The sequence below is a fragment of the Hordeum vulgare genome, chromosome 3H (genome assembly GCF_904849725.1).
Source record: "Hordeum vulgare subsp. vulgare chromosome 3H, MorexV3_pseudomolecules_assembly, whole genome shotgun sequence".
NCBI classification, from domain to species: domain Eukaryota; kingdom Viridiplantae; phylum Streptophyta; class Magnoliopsida; order Poales; family Poaceae; genus Hordeum; species Hordeum vulgare.
Window position 1 is genome coordinate 13,578,539 of NC_058520.1, and position 21,285 is coordinate 13,599,823.

General features: G+C 43.0%; 1 non-coding gene across 1 annotated transcript; it reads left to right on the top strand.

The window, feature by feature from the left end:
* The first annotated feature begins 2,082 nt into the window (after window positions 1–2,082).
* On the top strand, window positions 2,083–2,156 carry TRNAT-AGU. The gene has a single exon. It is a non-coding gene; the product is annotated as a tRNA-Thr (tRNA).
* Window positions 2,157–21,285: the final 19,129 nt, after the last annotated feature.

Sequence of the window (21,285 nt, forward strand, 5' to 3'; positions counted from 1 at the left end):
TTTATGATGCTAGATTATTATTTTGATTATATATATTCTATTCTCGTAAAGTGCGACCAACAGCCACGGGGGACGCATCTATGCGGATACTATGTTTGCGAGACCATTCGCACGTTTACCTCTGAGCACAAGGATTACAGATACGATGTAAGCAATGAACATTCACACTTCTATTTTTCCCAGTCATTCTTTGTTATCATGATTGATATTCATATTCATCTCCTCTTCTTATATAGTACACGGCCATGAGGGAGAAGTACCTACCAGAACAATGCGCGATTGCTGTTGCAGAGGAGCTTGCGACCTTTCTGAGGACGGAAGCTATAGATGACAAAGGACGATTTAGTGTAGCTAGGGGCCATTACTGATGTTGGTCCATGTAATCGAGAATAGACGGGCTCTATTCCCGATAATTCAGATCTCCATATAATTGTATATATATGCTCGCTTGTAGATAAGTTAATCTTATATATATATGCATAAACATGTATATTTAGAATTATATGAAAACTAATTCCTGGACACCAAATGAGGCATCACGTTAATCTCCCGAACAACTAAACCCTAAAACCCTAAAATCCTAAAATAAACAAAACTGCAGAAACTCTTTAGTCCCGGTCCGTGTTAAGACCCGAGACTAAAGGGCCTGCCCCTGAGGGCGCTCCGAGGCGCCCACGTGGAGCACCTTTGGTCCCGGCTTGGAACATGGCCGGAACTAAAGTTAGGCCTTTAGTCCCGCCCCTTTGGTCCCGGTTGGTGAACCGGGACTAAAGCCCCTTACGGGCCGGGATTATATGCCCTGTCCCCACTAGTGTGCTGTTTCCGTCCCAACACCTATCCTGAATGATTCTTTTTTTTCGAAAAGGAGGCATCCCCCGGCTCTGAATGATTCGGTTAGTTGCTTTGTAATACAAAACGGAAGAAAATCCTTTTTCAGAATAACGTTCAGAGGGGATAGTGATAGGAAAAACTTCCAACACTCCCCCATGTTTCAAACACAATAGTAATTCACGAAAGCGCAGGCCAAGATATTGGACCCAGAGCTACAAAGTAACCAACAAGACCTGCGCATTGCTAGCAATGTTATGTCCGAAGAGTCTGAAATTCAGTAAGTATTTGGAAACAGCCATCGTAGAAAGGATGGAATCTAACTTGTGTTCATTCTGAACTTCAGTCACAAATAATCACCTCGGAGCCAGTCAGAAAGCAACAACAACGTTTCGTTTTGAGGTATGGCTCTGCCTCTACTAACCATTGATAGCCTGATACGTCACTACTTTATTTTAGAAAAGAAGGTTAAACCTCCGGCATCTGCATCAATCGATTCATACAACCATCTTTATTATTTATTTCATGAAGGTCTTACGAAAACATACATCAAGCCACCCAAAGCCACTACTCACACCTACAAACTTGATACTCCACTACTAGAACATTGCACCAGGTGAAGCAAAGCGCCAGCCATTGTTCTTGCCTAAAAGAACCAGCGACTAGGGCTGCCTAATTTTAAAACTAAATTATGGAGGTGCTTTGCTTCATTCTGAATTTCGGCCACGATCAAAAGTGACAACACTATAGTGCCATCTGCCATGCGACGGACCAAATTCCAGGAATGGCATATTATTCAGAAATTTAAATTCAGTACTCAGAAGCTTCAAGCATAGAAGGAATGAAACCTTATGCTAACTTGTGTTGACTCTGAATCCCATTGTTGAGCGCCAAAACAGTGATTCGTCGAACAACTAACTAGAGGTGCCCTGTATGTTTCATGGGGACACCAAATGCCTTTTACCACACGATGTAGCTGTCATATCGCTGAATCATTCAGACAGCTAATTGTCACCAAAGTACACCGCAATTTCCACCTTCCTGACCGAGGTCTCCAGGGAAAGGGAATGAACCCAGGCTGGCTCGAGAATTTTGCTGACTGATTCGAGCATTTAGTACATACTTATGCTCAAAAAAATCAGTTCAAAATTTAGCATGAAGTTACTGCTTGGCAGATGATTCGGTATTAACTTTATCCTGTTGCCAAGTACTGTATTTCTATAATAAAACTATTATAAAACTTGATCATCAGCTGCTTTCATAGCTCAGTTGGTTAGAGCACCCGTTTAGTAAGCGGGAGGTCTTGAGTTCAACTCTCAATGAAAGCAATTTTTTTTCCTTTCTGGACCAGGGTCATTATTTCTGCAAAACCATAATACCAGATTGAAAATGCGAAAGCTAATGTTTTGTTCAACACAAATCCCAATTATGTTGTGCAACAACGACCGGAAAAATTAAACAGAGCTCATAACGACAGGGTTCAGATGGTGAGAGAGATAACAAAAACATAGTACTAGTAGTTCTCATAGAACTGCAGACTTAGATATTGATCTCAGTACTCCTACAACTACAAGGCATCCAAGAAGAGACTGTGTTGTCAGCAGAGACTGAACTTCAGTATTCAGCGTAGAAACGATGTAATCTAGTGCTAACTTCTTGGGCTCATTATCAATTTTAGTCACCACCGAACCGTAATCATGCAAAATGCAAAAAACACATTTTGATTTCCGAACACTATAAGAGCTAACCTTGTGCTAGCTTGTGTTCACTTTGAATTCCACTGACACACCAGTTCAGAGCCACAATGCTATCCTTTGCTAAATCATTCACACAGCTAACTGTCACCAAAGAACAGAAGCAACACCAAAAGTTGCGAGCCGAGACATCGGGTATAACATTCTGAAGTAGAGTTCAGAACACTGCAAGTTGAGCAAATCTAGAGTCTCGAGGGAGTAAACATTCAGTATTTGAGAGGCTGCAACCTGAGTGTATCGCAGGCACTCACATGGTAGCTTGAGTTCATTCTGAATTTCAGTTATACTCAAATCACCATGTCGAAGGCACTAACTTAATAGTGCTATGTTCTAACAGGGATGCTTCGAACAGCAATTTTTTTTTTCAAAAATTCAAAAAAAAACAAAAACAAATCACAGATAAGGCAATTCCAATGCCTTGTGTGACCCCCAAATGCACAGTGCCAGCCCCAGTATGTAGCTATCCTTTTGCTGGATCCTGAATCATTCAGATCGCTAACTGTCACTGAAGAACAGAAACAACACCAAAAAAAAATTGTCTGAAGAAAACGAAATTCAGTATTTAGAAACTGCCACCATATATCGCTAATCAGAGTTCATTCTGTATTTCAGTTACAAACAGTCACCTCGATATACACTGCCTTCAGCATTGTGGAGGGTTAAAAGTATTCTGCATTCAGAAATCTACGAGCTGAGACACTGATCCTGGAGGTACATAACGTTAAAAAGGAAGGACATATGATATCGCTAACAATCTAGCGTCTTTCTGAAGAGACTAAAATTCAGTATTCAGAAACTGGCAGCACAGAATGGAAGGAATTTATAGTGCCAAAAATCACCTCGTGACCACAGTCAAAATTCAACAAAAACAACGTTGTAGTGGTATGCTGCATCACAGACAACAGAAACTTAATTCAGTTTTCAGACACTGCAAGCATACAAGGGACGGAACCTTACGCAGAACCGAGTTAACTCTGGAATGTATTCCACTCACACACAATCAGCTACGCTCTAACAGCAATTTGTCCAACAAAAAGTAACGACAGAATCACAGATAAGGGATTCCATGGCCTCTCAAGCTTCAGAGAAGGGGAGCACCAAATGCACCTTGATCCACCATGCTGAACACAGAATCACTGAGGCCGCTCACTGTCAGTGAAGAACAGAAACAGCAGCAGAAAATTGCACGTCAGAACACATAAGCCTGCATGACAAAGATGCATCAGAATTTTGAGAAGTAGGCAATTTACCTTGTCCTGGCCCTCTCCGGACGGAGCGGCCTCGCTACTCTGACCGACGATGTAGAACAGCACGCAGGACACCACGCAGAGCGTCAGCGATGCGCCGAGAACGGCGAGGATGCCGTAGAGCCTCCTGCCCCTGCTCCCGGCGGGCTCTCCTTGCGCCGCCGGGGACGACGGCGATACGTCGCCACACGAGGCTCCCAGGCGGTTGATCGCGGCGCGTAGCCCGCAGGCACGCGCGGCGTGGCGGGTCGCGTCCCTGATCCTGAAGCTCTCGACGCCGCGCGGGCGCTCGGGCTCACCCGCGTCCTCCGCCGTGATGTCCCTCGCCCAATCCGAAGGCGACGAGCCGCGGGCCATGGACGAGAGGAACCTGTCGAGGACGATGTTGCCCCGGCGAGCTTTGGCGCCGGCCATGGCTGCCGCTTCCTCCGGTATGAAGTGCTCGGGGCGGGGCTGCTTCCTGCCGCGGCCAAGGGGGGCTGGGTCGCCTGCGGCCGGTGCGCTGGCCGAAGTTGATGCCCCCGCGGAGGCGAAGCGCTTCGGTGAGTATTGCTTCCTGCTTCGCGACGGCAGGCGGCGACTGGAGTTGGGTGGCGAGGCGTGCGCGATCGCCACCGTGGCGCCGGGCGCTGACAGATTACTCCGTTCAGTGAGTACAGATGAATTAAACATCAAGAACGTAACCAAGAACAGAATGCTTCGGATTGTTGATCTTACCACCGATCATCGAAGAGAAGTCCTCGTGCGTACCCGCCACTCGCGCCGGCGCCGAGGACGACGACGCGCCAAGAACAGGCGCCTCGGAGCCGGCACCGTCGGCGATGAATTTCGTCGGTCCGGCCTGCTTCCTTGACCGTGCGCGGATGGAAGTGTACGGCAGCGTCGCATCGGCAGTCGCTGATCGGAACTCTGACAAATTCGCTTCAGGATGAATCAAGATTCAAGAACGGACGCGTCGAAGCCTTCAGTTCAGGAAATCGGTAAATACATGCCGGTGTTTGGAAATCTTACCGAAGCAAGTCTCCATAGGGTTCTCGAACGCGTCGAGGTCTTCGATCTTGTTGTCGGCAGACGCCGCCGCGACCTCGTTCGGCTCCGGCGAAGGTTCCTGCGCCAAAGAAAGAACCAACAAGAACGTCAAGAACAGAGCATTCCGCTCTCTCGGTCGCCCGCCGCTCTGAACCACCATCAATCGATTACCTCAACATCCTGCTTCTTGGAGACCTCAGACGCGGCGGCGCCGACGGGATCGTGCGTCTCCGGGACGCGCTCCTGCTCGGCCTCCTTGGCGCCGGCCACCTCGCCGGCGAGAACCGCCGCTGGAGCGGGATCCTCCACGCGCTGCTCCGTCTGCCCCTCGAACGGATCGACAGACGCGCGCTCGTATTGCTCCATGGGGATCGAGTTCTTGGCGTGGACGAAGAGGAGGGAGCAAGGGAAGAAGGAGGAGGAGGAGGGAAGGCGGTTGTTCGAACTTTGGAAGAAGCCGGGCGCAGATGGTGGGGCCAAAGCCGAGGGCGGGAGCGGTTATGAGCCGGACCAAGTTCGTGACACGGTTGCCGCTCCGGTGTTCAAGCCCGAGGGTTCGAGGGATCGGACGGTGGGCCCTGCTCTGAGCTTGCCTTGAGATCCGTTCGAGTGTTCGGGTTGTGTATTCCCTCCTTGGCGCAAAATGTAACACACACGGTCTTCGATTTCTATGTGCAATGTACTTCCTCTTGTAAACTAATATAAGAGTGTTTAGATCACTAAAGTAGTGATCCAAAGCCTCTTATATTAGTTTAAGAAGGGAGTACATTTTAACCGAGACATTCACTTATACTCCCTTTTTCCGTTTTAAAATTCTTGTCTTAGGTTTATCTAGAAATGTTATTGTTTTATGTTTGTCTAAAAATGAATGTATCTAAATACTAAAATGTGACTAGATACATTCATGTATAGACAAATCTAAAACAAGAATTTTGAGACGGAGGTAGTAGTAAACACATTAAATCATTTTAAAATCGTATTATCTTATGGAGATATTCTTATGAGATAAATACAACAATCTTCTCGCAGATGTATTCGGGCTTCCGGGAGTATATGCTTTTGGGGTCAAAAAAAAGTTCGAAATGAAAAAAAAAATCAAGACAAAATTTATTTGTGTACTTAGTCACATCCAAATGCTACTTGTAAATTTTGAGGCAAAAAGTTAAACATTTTGGCTTGTGTAAAAAAAAAAGAAAAATTAAACATCAAAAGTTATCCCAAAATGTCATCCCTAAATTATTTATTTTTGTCAACGAAACACTGCCCCCAAAAATTGTCATGCATGTTTACGACACTAATACAATCATTTACAAAAAAATTCAGAATTTTTCGAAAAAGATTTAATATTTTTTGAGGTACTGTTCATTCGGGAGCATATGCTTCCGGGAGCCAAAACACCACTCCCCCAATCTTCTCCCCTACTTTATCTCTCCCACTTGCCACTAACTCCCACACAAATCCACCCCAGGCCCCCACTCATGCGCCGCCCCGCTCGGGTGACATAGGGGTAATCTTTCATCGCTGCCACCTAGCTTCTTCGTCGCTACCGCTTGGTCGGGCTAGCCCCGGCCGCAACCGAGGAAGATGAATGTGGGGCCCATGTCCATGTGCTCGGGGGTGGAGGGCCCAGATCTAGAGTGGCCGATTTGTACGACATGGCTCCGCTTGACTCTGCGACGAGTGGTAGGTCGATGTGTGCCCAACGGGCGTTCGACGGTGCCTCATATCGGTTTGGTCAGCTTCTCTCCTTTCCCCGCTCAACGGCCCCTCCATACGGATCTGGGTACGAGACTTGCCGATCCTCGATGCGTATGGAGCTGGAGGTGGGGATTCACATCAGGAGAAATCCCTAGCAGGCACTGGTCGGCCACGACGCCCGAGGGCTTTGTTTTTTCTCCATGGAGACGTCTGACACATATGCTTCTACCTTCACCACGTCATTTCCCGAGTGAAATCCCTAACTGCAAGGGGCACCTTCGGAGTCATTCCCTTCTTGAGGGCGCCACCTTGGGAAATAGTTGGCTCATGGACACGGTTTGCTTGGCGTTTGCGGCAGTTTGCATTAGGAGGTAGTAAGTGCGGTGTGACATCTACCGCATCTGTGATGGCAGGTCTCGGTGCATGGCACAACGGGGTCTCGGTGTTGGATCTATGTTGATGGAAGCATCCAGTGTTATGGCAATTGTCTGGTGTCATGGTCGAGTTGACAACAATTGGGCCTATCAAGGTCAACGCGTTGATTTCTTTTGAAGTTGAGACGACGCGAGATGGGGGCGGCGGATTCTGGAGCATGCGCATACGTTACGTGTTAAGGGTCTAATATACCTTTTGGTGCTTACAGCTCGTCGACAGCTTTGTGTGGCCACCGAATTAGATGGTGTGCGTTGGAATGATGTCATGGCACATCATCAAACTAGTAGGTGTAGCGTCATAGATCGTGAGGAAGGTGGCTTTTGGTTGATCCATATATTTGTTTTGTGGTACTCTATGAATAATATAATAAAGATAGGTATGTGCATCACTCGATGTAGAGGGGGTTATCCTCCTTTTCAAGAGGAAAACTTACCTCTCAACAGAAAGGTATGCCATCCACTTCTACTTCATCCAACTTTAAGTATGCTCCCCTTTCCCCGTTTTCTTTCGTTTCTTACCCCCATCAACATATTTGATTCTTTTCATTGGATCTCCATAAAGATTGCATCAACCATCATATTTTATTACATTACAGAATAATAATTTGGTTTCTTTATAAGCCAACAAATGCTTACCAAATGTTTATCAAACAATGTATCCTCGAAGATGGAAATCTCAAATGTTCCTTCAAGTTATGTATGCGTAACACAAGAGATGTCTTCAAGCAAGCTCGAAGGGTCATTTTCTCCCAAATTAGATGCGCACATCACAAGGGGTGTCTTGATTGAAGATTGGTGATTTATCCCCCTAAAGTTATATGTCCATTGCACGTGCAAGCTTACTAATCCTACTCAAAAATAATGTATGGGTATGTCGACTTCTTGTCTTTCGTCCAACTATATGTGAATCGCTCTCTCTCCATCTCCATGTCATATTTTTATCCTCCAATCTCTTGTTTTTACAACCATCTATCACACACATCTAGATTTGGCTAACCGCTTCTATTGTTTTGGCTCATCGCAAACAGTTCGTCAAAGTGATTTGTATGTCGTCTATCACACACATCTTTATCTGGGAAACTATTCATGTTGTTTTGACTAATTGCAAACAGTTCATCCAAATGAACTTTATGCTGTCTATCACAGACATCTGGATTTCTATAGCAGTTTGTTTATTTTGGCTAATCACAAACAGTTCATGTGGACCAACTGTATGCCATGTATCGCACATGCAGGTCTTATATGAATCGTGCTTGATGGATCCACTATCGCAAGTAGTACGTTTTATTGGTGACGGATTTATTACCATTCCATTTGCGATTCATGCATCACACACAGTTTGTTCGAAGGGTCTCCTGTACATGTGTCATATTAGGACCTTCATGTAGTAGTGTTTGTAGAAAGGAGATCAGGGTGTGAGGGCTTTGGGATGGAAGGGAAAAACATGGAATTGGATGGAGGGGGGGGAGGTAACCGAATCCCTTCCAACCCCTATTCCCCATTGGTCTTAGAAATCCACCTCTCCAAGTGAGACCACAATCTAGTATTGAGGTGTCACACCCTAATACATGACATAAGTTTCATTCAATATATCTTCGATAACGTGCCGCAAGCCTCAGATATGAATACTATCTTCCCATTTTATCTCTGATGCTCTAAGCTTGGAATTGAAAACAATTGTGTGGACAAATGTGTGGTAGATACTGATAACCCACAAGTATATGGGATCACAATAGTGTTCGAGGGTAGAGTATTCAACCCAAATTTATAGATACGACACAAAGGGAGCCAAAGAATATTTGCAGGTATTAGCATCTAAATTGTCAATTCAACCACACTTGGAGATTTAGTATCTGCAGCACAGTAATATGATAGTTTTGATAGAAGTGGAAACAGTAGCAATAGTAATAGTAACAGTGATAGAAGTTTTGTAGCAGTTGTAACAACAATAGCAACAGTAGTAACTTAGCAAGAACAATATGTGGAAAACTCGTAGGCACTAGATCGGTGATATTGCTGGATAATATTCATGATGTATCAGTCATAACATAGGGCAACACAGAACTAGTTCCCGTTCATATAATGTAGGCATGCACTAGTAGGAAAAACCTTATAGGTAGGAGCCTAGTAGCAGCGCCGGGAAATAGCCGACGCTGCTGCTACGTAGCAGTAGCGCTGGAAATATTAAGTGCTGCTGCTAATGGCCTTAGCAGTAGCGCGGAAACTATTTGCAGCGCTACTCCTAAAAGGGGCCCAACAAGGCCACCGACAGTAGATGTAGTAGCAGCGCGCGCTTGTGAAAAGCGCTACTGCTACGTGCCATAGCAGTAGTGCTCTTGTGGAACGAGCGCTACTGCTATTGCACCCACTTAGCAGTAGCGCTAGCTTGACAAAAAGCGCTACTGCTACATGTGGCTGTGGGCAGCTTTTAACCCACACACACACCCTCTCCCCCTTCCTCCCCCCTTTGCCCTCTCCCCTCCTTTCTCATCTCCTCTATCTAAGTTACTTCTCCATCATTGTTGCCATACTTCTCTCTTCCTTCTACCTATCTTCTCTCCCCATTAATGCCCCCTCCATCCTAATTAATTCTCCTCCATAAATATGGCCTTCTCACTCTAGCTACCTTCCACACTTATTTGGTTCTCCCTCCTTCCATACATATAGATCTAGCTAGCTAGGTCATCTCTCTCCCTCTCCCCTAGTTAGCTAGAGTCATCTCTCCTCACAACAGCTAGATCTAGCTATTTATTTAGCCGTGCACAATCTCTATCGGGATATATATACGCTATTCGTCACCCTGGGTGAGGAATAGTTATTCTTCATCCCCTCTATTTTAACATCAATGCATCGTAATTTTACGTTACGTAATTTTTTTTCTTATTCCATACATAAAAAGAGATCGTAAAAAAGATCTAATCATCGTAAAAAATATTTTTGTTACGTAAAATTACGAACGTAAAAACAAAGTGTAAAATGTACATAAAATGCATATTTTTTTTGTCTTACTGCCTATATTTTTAATTTTTATGCCAAATTTTACATAGTGGGTCAATATGAATTTAACTATTTTTTATTTTAAATGTAATTTATCTATGAAAAGCTCGTAAGATTACCTCGAGTGAAGAATAACCTATTCTGCACCCTCGGTGATGAATAGAGTTTATATATATATATGAGTAAAAGTTGTGCATTCCAATAATGGGAATATGTGTGTTTGCGATATGAAGGGATTTGTGTGAGTGACATGACCCGTGAATTGCTTATGTTTTGCCGAAATGCCGAAAAATTCCATGAATTTCGGCATGACTAGTGCTAGAAACTAGGACATATAGAATGCCCGGGAATTGCCGGAAAGGGGAATGAATCAACATTCCGACCAAATATAGGTCCCTTTTTATTATTCATGCTTTTGTTTATATATAGGCATTCAATTCTTTTGATATAGTATCACGATTGTTGTTTACGCATTTACAAACATGTTCCACGGATTATAAGTTAAATTATCACATTAAAACATGAAATGTCTGATGATGATTATTGGGAGTGTGAATATTGCGGCGACTATCGGGGTTTGTGCGACAGGCCTCACTTGCGAGACGACAGGTTCTTCAGCATCAAGCTTGATGAGACCTTCGAAGATTCTATGGTACGCAACGATGACAAGTGTTTTTTCGTAATTAAGCATGCATGACTTATGTTTCTTTGCTTGAACGTGTAATTTCTGTTTTATACAATTCAACTAGTTCCTCCATTGCCATGCAAGAAGATATGTGTTGGAGAGGCTTGGTTTTGAAGACCACGAGAGTATGGAGATGAGGAGAGCTAACCTGAGGACTATACATGGTCACACATTTCTGATCAAAGTAATGAATTCAATTTTTAACACAAAAATAGGGTGCCCAAATTGGGAAGAACTTTGCAAGACATATGGATTTCAGGAGGGTATGGAAATAACCTTCAATCTTCGTCCTGAAGATAATATGCCAGGCAACATCGACATTTGGGTGGTTGTCGATATGCTTCCTGTTTTACCTCCATGTCTGTTCCTCAACCATATTTGTCAAGTAATTTGCATTCTATATTTAGATATAGTTGGTGTTCATCCATATACTAAATTTGTTAAATTATAATTTACAGCTTATTTCGTTTCTTCGAGTGAATTACGGAAATTAATTGACATGACACACTACACATATGGATCACATCTAACTTGGGAGGAGAAGGATGTTCTTCTCTACTTTCTTGTTGGTGTCCTGGTTTGTAGGGATAACTTCCCGTATAACTTGTGAATTGGGCAAAATTATACATTTTACATGTCACTAGTGCATAGGTTGAGGGCGGATGACATTCGCCAAAATATCTTGGTAAGAGTTTGCTAATTAAGTACGCTCTACTATTGCATAAATGGTGTTGAATACATTGCTAACTAGGTTATTATTATGTTCTTCAACAACAGCTGCCAAATGATGTAGTGCCTCCGTTGATGCACCCAGAAGGTCATATGAAAATTAAAAGCCCGCTGAGGGCTGAGTCCGATGCTCCATACTCGAGTAACCGCAAATAAAAAAGGCTCCAAATTGAAGCATGGAGAGAAATAAAGAAGGATCGCAAGCCACAAGTTGGAGACCGTTGGATCTTTGTGCTTCATCACGGAGGCAATGGTGTTATTCTGTTTTATGACATTATACCTAGGAGGGAGGACTAGGTCTTATGAGAGACAAGTTTTTCTAGTTTATATTAACTCGGCATGATCGATTAGGATGCATGCATATGATGACTATTATGATGTTTTTTGTTTTATGAGATTTTAACTTCGTATATGATTAAGATGATGATGAGTTGTTAGATGAGTATGTAAGATGATGATGGGTTATTTCACATGATACTTTATGTGTATGATATATTGAGAATAATGCAAGTTTATTATGATACGATGAAACTATTGTTTAGAGCATGCACAAATACATGGAGGGGGAATAAATACGACGGGAATTAAAATTTTAAAGTAAGAATATTAGCAGTAGCGCTAACTTAGCAGTAGCGCTTTATTTATTCCAGCACTAGTGCTAACGTAGATATTAGTAGCGCTTTCAATCCAGCGCTTTTGCTAACACGTTAGCTGTAGCGCGTTAGCAGTAGCGTTGGCCCCAGCGCTACTGGTAAGGGTAAAACCAGCGCTACTCGTAGCCTTTCTCCAACTAGTGATGTATTCCATACATAATCATACGTGCTTATGGAAAAGAACCTGCGTGACATCTTTTGTCCTACCCTCCCGTGGCAACGGGGTCCATAAGGAAACTAAGAGATATTAAGACATTCTTTTAATAGAGAATTGGAACAAATCATTAACACATAGTGAATACACAAACTCCTCATACTAAGGTAGTCACTAGAAAGAATCCCAATTATTGTCACCTTGGGGTATGTGGATCCTAACAAGTAGTAGGTGCATATAGCTTGCCAGATCGGATCAAGAACATATATATATATAATGGTGAAAACATAAATGGTTCAAATCTGGAATCAAGGCACTCGGGCCCTAGTGACAAGTATTAAGCAGGGCAAAGTCATAGCAATATCAATCTCTCAACATAGTGGGTACTAGGGATCAATCCCTAACAAAAATAAATCGATTACATGATAAATCACATCCATATCTTCACCGACCAGCGAGCCTATGAAGGGATTACTCACTCCCGGTGGAGAGCATCATGGAATTGGCGATGAAGGAGGGTTGGTGATGACGAAAACCGAAGATTCCCCTCTCCGAAACCCCAAACGGACTCCAGATTTGGCCTCCGGAAGAATAATAAGAGGTGGCGGTGGCTCCGTATCGTGAAAGTTAATGAAACTTCCTCTCTGTTTTTTCTCCAAAAATAGGATTTTAGAGCGCTGGAATTAGGGTCAGCGGAGCCCTGTGAGCCCCACTAGCCACCAGGCCGCGCCAAGGGGCCTGGCGTGCCGTGGGCCTAGTGGGCGCCTCGGGCTTCCCCTTTGGTGGGTCTTGGTTCCAATATTTTTATTTTATTCCATAAAAATTCTCCAAAAAGTTACGTTCCATTTCGAGAACTTTTATTTCTGCATAAAAAGAACACCATGGTAGTTCTGTTGAAAACAACGTTAGTTCGGGTTACTTTTATTCAAATTATGCAAATTAGAATCCAAAACAAGAGCAAAAGCGTTAGGAAAAGTAGATACGATGGAGACGTATCAACTCCCCCAAGTTTAACCCATTTCTTGTCCTCTAGCAATTCAGTTGACAAACCAAAAGTGAAAAATAAAAACTTTTATGAACTCTTTTGTTCTTGTTTACATATACATGCTTAAAGAGCACCTAGGTTTTCAGCATAAACCATGACTAATCATATCGTAAATAACCCTTAAAAACTATATTAGCTCATATTAATGGCATAATCAACTAGCGAGCAATAATAAGATAACTCAAACGCCAACACTTTGTTAAAACAATCATGATATAATATGACAACAGTGGTATCTCACTAGCCCTTTCTGAGACCTCAAAACATGAATGCAGAACACCTCCAAAGTTCAAACATCGACTAGACATTGTAATTCATGGTAGAAGAGATCTAGTCATGCTGCAAACAACGTCTAACAAGACACAAAGCATGAAGATGAGAATAATGCTCTCAGGTGTGGTACTTATTTGAGAAGGTGATGACTCAAAGTAAAAATAAAATAACATGAAAGTAAATAGAAAGTCCCTTCGCAGAGGGAAGCAGGGATTTGCAATGGTGCCAGATCTCAAAAGCAAAAATTAGGGATTTTAGAGTTATCGGTATCTTCCATGTTAAACAAATTGGGGGCAGTTCCAAGCAGTAAAAGTAAAGATTTACTCTCCCTCCACCAGCAAACACACTCCACGGCTAGCCGAATCTACGGGTTCCTTCCATACCAACAATAATCCAGGGGGAGTTTTGTTTAATTATTTGCGATTTATGATTTCGGGATTGGGAGTCCCTTTTTACCAGCGCCTCTCGTGCAAGGACGAGTGAATAAACACTTATCATGAGAATAACCCGCCTGTGGCGCTTTGGCTCATCGTATGATGTATTCGCTTCCTTATCTTTTCTTTTTCTCGGGTTGGTAGACATGTCCTTCACATAGAAAACCTGTGCCACATCATTGGCTAGGACGAATGATTCGTTTGTGTACCCAAGATTGTTTAGATCCACTGTTTTCATTCCATACTGTGGGTCTACCTATATCCCGCCTCCTTTCAGATTGACCCATTTGCACCGAAACAAAGGGACCTTAAAATCAACTATGTAACAATAATATGTGTCATTTCCCCTCTTGGTTGCTGCAGCATAGCGAACACCACTGTTTTGGTTGGTGCTCTTTTGATCTTGGGCGATCATGTAAAATGTATTTCCATTTATCTCGTAAACTTTGTAAGTCAATACAGTCGAAGATGGTCCCCTGGCCAACGAGTACAGCTCATCTTCAATAGTGTTGTCACCCATGAGATGTGTTTGCAACCAACTGTTGAAAGTCCTGATGTGTTCACATGTAATCCAGTCATCACACTGCTCCAGGTGTTTGGAGCATAGAATATTCTTGTGTTCATTGACATATAGGGTCACCAAGGTAGAATACTGTAGAAGTGTATAGTGTGCTTGAGCCCAAGAATGTCCGTCCCTACATATTATAGAGTCCGCTCCTTGCGTGCCTTTTCCAGTTAGTCTCCCCTCGTACCGCGATTGAGGGAGACCAATCTTCTTAAGGTCAGGAATGAAGTCAACACAAAACCCAATGACCCCCTTTGTTTGATGGCACGTGGAGATGCTTCCTTCTGGCCTAGCACGGTTACGAACATATTTTTTAAGACTCCCATGAACCTCCCAAAGGGGAACATATTGTGTAGAAATACATGGTCCAGAATGCCAATCTCGTCGACTAGATGAACTAGGATGTGTGTCACGATATTAAAGAATGATGGTGGAAACACCAGCTCAAAACTGACAAGACATTGCACCAAATCACTCTTTAACCTTGGTATGATTTCTGCATCGATTACTGATACGTCCCAAACGTATCTATAATTTCTGCTTATTCCATGATCATTTGGGTGACATTGTTATATGTTTTGCTACACTGTTATATCATTTTACACATGTTTGGACTAACCTACTAACTTAGTGCACCCAGTGCCAGTTTCTGTCCGCTGATCTCTATTTTGCAGGGGGTTTTACCCAATTTTCCGAAGTCCGAAAAAATCCAGAAAATATATATAAAAAATCAGCGAAACAGAAGCTTCCGGATCAGCGAAAGGGGCTAGAGGGGGGTCAGGGGCCTCCTAAGCGGCCTGCTAGCGCGGCCAGGCCCTAGGTCGCGCGAGGAGGTCGTTGATACGTCCATTTTGCATCATGCTTTCATGTCGATATTTATCGCTTTATGGAGTGTTATTATACATTGTGGAACCATACTTATGCCTTTTCTCTCTCATTTTGCAATGTTTATTAGAAGAGGGAGAATACCGGCAGCTAGAATTCTGGACTAGAAAAGGAGAAAGTCTGAGTCCTCTATTCCGTGCAACTCCAAATGCCCTGAAAATCAACGGTGATTTTTTGGGAATATATAAAAAATACTGGGCGAAAGAAGTGTCAGAGGGGAGCAACCAGGGGCCCACAAGCCTGGTTGTCGCGGCCTACCACCCTGGTCGCGGCAACAGGGCTTGTGGGCACCCTGGTGGCTCACTGACCCCCCTCTTTTGCTATATGAAGGGTTTCGTCCGGAAAAAAATCAAGGTGGAGCTTTTTCGTGGATTCTCCGCCGCCACGAGGCGGAACTTGAGCAGATCCAATCTAGAGCTCCGGCAGGACGATCCTGCGAGGGAAACTTCCCTCCCGGAGGGAGAAATCGTCGCCATCGTCATCACCAACACTCCTCTCGTCGGAGGGGAGTCATCTCCATCAACATCTTCATCAGCACCATCTCCTCTTCAAACCCTAGTTCATCTCTTGTAACCAATCTCCGTCTCGCGACTCCGATTGGTACTTGTAATGTTGCTAGTAGTGTTGATTACTCTTTGTAGTTGATGCTAGTTGGATTACTTGGTGGAAGAGTTTATGTTCAGATCCTTGATGCTATTCATTACACCTCTGATCATGATTATGATTATGTTTTGTGAGTAGTTACTTTTGTTCCTGAGGACATGGGATAAGTCATGCTGATAATAGTCATGTGAATTTGGTATTCGTTCGGTATTTTGATATGTTGTATGTTGTTTTTCCTCTAGTGGGGTTATGTGACACTTCACCATATTTGGGCCTAGAGGAAGGCATTGGGGAGTAGTAAGTAGATGATGGGTTGTGATACGTCTCAAATGTATCTATAATTTTTTATGGTTTCATGCTGTTATCTTGTCATCTTTGGATGTTTTATGTACCTTTTATATCTTTTTTGGGACTAACTTATTAAATCAGTGCCAAGTGCCAGTTCCTGTTTTTTCTATGTTTTTGGCTCTTTTCAGATCTGATTTTGGAACGGAGTCCAAACGGAATAAAATCCCCGAAATAAATTTTTCCCGAACGGAAGAAGATCAGGGGCTTGAGGGCCAAGCCACAAGGGCTACAGGGGCCCCACAAGCCCCATATCCGCCACCAGGGGCCGCGACCAGCAGGCTTGTGGCCTCCCTGGCGCCCCCTGACCTAACTCCTTCGCCTGTATATTCCCTAAAATACAGAAAAAAAATCAAGGGATCCACGAAAATACTTTTCCGCCGCCGCAAGCTTCCGTTTCCGTGAGATCTCATCTGGAGACCCTTCCCGGTGCCCTGCCAGAGGGGACTTTGGAGTTGGAGGCTTCCTACATCAACATCATCGCCCCTCCAATGACTCGTGAGTAGTTCACTTCAAACCTACGGGTCCGTAGTTAGTAGCTAGATGGCTTCTTCTCTCTCTTGGATCTTCAATACAAAGGTCTCCATGATCTTCATGGAGATCTATCCGGTGTAATCTTCTTTGGCGGTGTGTTTATCGAGATCCGATGAATTGTGGATTTGTGATCAGATTATCTATGATATATATTTGAGTCTTTGCTGATTTCTTATTTGCATAATTTGATATCCTTGTAAGTCTCTCCGAGTCTTGGGTTTTGTTTGGCCAACTAGATCTATGATTCTTGCAATGGGAGAAGTGCTTGGTTTTGGGTTCTTACCGTGTGGTGACCTTGTAGTTGCCATCAAGGGTAACAAGGTGGGCTTTGTCGTAGATATGAGATTGTCCATCTACATCATGTCATCTTGCTTAAGGCGTTACTCTGTTCTTTTGGACTTAATACACTAGATGCATGCTGGATAGCGGTCGACGTGTGGAGTAATAGTAGTAGATGCAGAAAGTATCGGTCTACTTGTTTTGGACGTTATGCCGATAGATATAATCATTGCCATAGATGACGTCACGACTTTGCATGGTTCTATCAATTGCTCGACAGTAATTTGTTCACGCACCGTCTACTTGCTTTCATGAGAGAAGCCACTAGTAAACACTACGGCCCCCGGGTCTATTCACACCTATCGTTTCCACTTTGCTTTTACTTCGCTTTGTTACTTTGTTGCTTTCAGTTCTCACTTGGCAAACAATCTATAAGGGATTGACAATCCCTTCATAGCGTTGGGAGCAAGCTTTTGTGTTTGTGCAGGCACTTGTGATACTCCTTCACTGGATCGATACCTTGGTTCTCAAACTGAGGGAAATACTTACCACCGCTGCGCCACATCACCCTTTTCACTTCGAGGGAACACCAACGCAAGGCTCCAAGGCCACGGGGGAAATCCTTTGCATATTTTCCTAGGAAGTCCCTTAAGGCGTAGCCGTAGCAGAAGGATTCCTGGTGCCGTTGCTGAGGAGTATCAAAACAAGAACAGTCTCCCGTCAGCACGTTTCTGGCGCCGTTGGAAGGTATTTTTTCGCAGTAGCAGAAGTATTTCTGGCACCGTTGCCGGGGAAGGAGAGATCTATCCAAGTAGGTCTCACAAACTCATCTCCTGCATTTATTTTTTTTGCCAGGTGCCTCTCGTTTTCCTCTCCCCTACTTCACATTTGCCGTTTTCATTTGCCTTTCTTCTTTGCCGTTTTCTTTTGCCTTTTTGCCGTTTTCCTTTGCCGATTTTCTTGCTTGCTTGTGTGCTTGTTTGTTTGTTGAAGTCATCATGGCTGAAAACACCAAACTTTGCGACTTCTCGAGCACTAATAATAATGATTTTATTAGTACTCCGATTGCTCCCGCCACTAGTGTGGAATCGTATGAAATTAACGCAGCTTTGCTGAATCTTGTTATGAAAGAGCAATTCTCAGGCCTTCCTAGTGAAGATGCCGCATCCCATCTCAATAACTTCATTGAGCTTTGTGATATGCAAAAGAAAAGAGATGTGGATAATGACGTGATTAAGTTGAAGCTTTTTCCTTTCTCGTTGCGAGATCGCGCAAAAACTTGGTTTTCTTCTTTGCCTAAAAATAGTATCGATTCTTGGTGTAAGTGCAAAGATGCTTACATATCCAAGTATTTTCCACCGGCTAAGATCATCTCCTTATGTAACGATATCATGAATTTCAAGCAACTTGATCATGAACACGTTGCACAATCTTGGGAGAGGATGAAGCTTATGATTAGAAATTGTCCCGCTCATGGTTGAGTTTGTGGATGATTATACAAATATTTTACGCTGGCTTGAATTTCGCTTCTCGCAATATCTTGGACTCCGCCTCAGGTGGAACGTTCATGGAAATCATGTTAGGAGACGCTAGAAAACTCCTAGACAATATCATGACCAACTACTCTCAGCGGCACACTGAAAGGTCACCTGCTAGCAAAAAGGTACACGCTATAGAAGAAATTAACTCGCTTACTGCTTAGATGGACGAGTTGATGAATTTGGTTGCTAGTAGAAACGCTACTGTAGATCCTAATGACGTGCCACTATCTTCTTTGATTGAGAGTAGCAACGCTAGTTTGGACGTGAATTTTGTTGGTAGGAACAATTTTGGCAACAACAATGCTTTTAGATGAAACTATGTTCCTAGGCCTTTTCCTAGTAATCCCTCCAACAACTATGGCAATTCCTACAACAACACTTATGAAAATCACAACAAATTACCCTATGATTTAGAGAGTAATATCAAAGAGTTCATCAACTCTCAAAAGATTTTCAATGCGTCCATAGAGGAAAAACTACTCAAAATAGACGATTTGGCTAAGAGCGTTGATAGGATGTCTTGTGATATTGATGCTTTGAAAGTTAGATGTGCTCCTCCCAAGGTCAACTTGGATGAAACTTTGAAAGCTATGCGTGTCTCCATGAATGAGAGCAAAGAAAGAACCGCCCAAATTCGCGCTAGGCATGAATGGTTTAAAAGGGTGCGTTCTAGTGATGCAAATCACGAATATCTCAAAGTGCATGGTGTGTCTCCTCTTGAATCTTTGTTTTCGCGTGTCAAACTATTGATGAAGGGGCTGGATATGAATCCACTTTCGTTGAAAAACGCCCCAATGATTCGGAGTCCACCTATCTTGATGATAAAGGTGTGGAGAGTGGAGTAGAAGAAATCAAAATTTTGGGTAGTAATGAAACTCCCACTTTGGATTTCAAGGAATTCAATTATGATAATTGCTCCTTGTTTGAATGCATTTCTTTGATGCAATCCATTGCAAACTCTCCACATGCTTATAGCCAAAGCAAAGCCTTTGCCGCGCATATCGTAGATGCTATGATGAAATCTGTTCAAGAGAAGCTCGAATTAGAAGTCTCTATACCTAGAAAACTTCATGATGAGTGGGAACCTACTATCAAAATCAAGATCAAAACTATGAGTGCAATGCTTTGTGTGATTTGGGTGCTAGTGTTTCCGCGATTCAAAAGTCTTTATGTGATATTCTTGGTTTTCATGAGGTTGAAGAGTGTTCTCTTAATTTGCATCTTGCCGATTCTACTATCAAGAAACCCATGGGAAGTATAGATGATGTTCTTATTGTTGCAAATAAGAACTATGTACCCGTGGATTTCATTGTACTTGACATAGATTGCAATCCTTCATGTCCCATTATTCTTGGTAGACCTTTCCTAAGGACTATTGGTGCTATCATCGATATGAAGGAAGGGAATATTAGATTTCAATTTCCTTTAAAGAAGGGCATGGATCACTTTCCTAGAAAGAGAATAAGATTGCCTTATGAATCTATGATGAGGGCTACTTATGGTTTGAGCACCAAAGATGACTATATGTGATTACATCACCTTTCGCCTAGCTAAGGGCGTTAAACAAAAACGCTTGTTGGGAGGCAACCCAACGAATCTATCCTTTTTATTTATGTTTTGTGTTTTCCACACTTTCATAATTTTGTTATGATTGTGTTTTTTGTGTTTCTTTTTGTGTTTGTGCCAAGCAAAACCGTTATGATTAGTCTTGGGGATGATCGTTTGGTCATGCTGGAAAAGACAGAAACTTTCTGCTCACGAAAAGAATTTTCATTTTGTTTATGTAAGCGATTTTGAGTTGAATCTTTTTGCTTCTGATTGCTATGAAAATTCTTCAAAAGTTTGTAATTTGTCAGTATTTTTTAAGTAGCATAAGTATACGAAATATACAGATTGCTACAGACTGGTCTGCTGTTAACAAATTCTGTTTTTGTTGTGTCGGTTGCTTATTTTGATGAAACTATGGATAGTATCGGGGGGTATTAGCCATGGAAGATTGAAGATACAGTAACCCAACATCAGCATAAGTAGAATTTAAGTTTGCTACAGTACCTAAGGAAGTGGTGGTTTGCTTTCTTATACTAATGTTATCACGAGTTTCTGTTTAAGTTTCGTGTTGTGAAGTTTTCAAGTTTTGGGTGAAGTTCTTATGGACAAAGAGATAAAGAGTGGCAAGTGCTCAAGCTTGGGGATTCCCAAGGCACCCCAAGAGATTCAAGGATGCCGTAAAAGCCTAAGCTTGGGGATGCCCCGGGAAGGTATCCCCTCTCTCGTCTTCAATCCATCGGTAACGTTACTTGGGGCTATATTAATTATTCACCACATGTTATGTGTTTTTGCTTGGAGCTTCTTGTATCGTAGGAGTCTTTTATTTTTGTTGTGTCACAATCATCCTTGCTGCACACCTAGAGAGAGAGACATGCACTCAACGTGATTTTGTCGAGCTTCACTTATATCCTTTGGTAGACAATTCAGCTCACTTGTGCTTCACTTATATCTTTGAACTAGATACTTTTGCTCTGTGTGCTTCACTTATATCTTTTAGAGCACAGCGGTGCGTGGCTTGGTAGTTG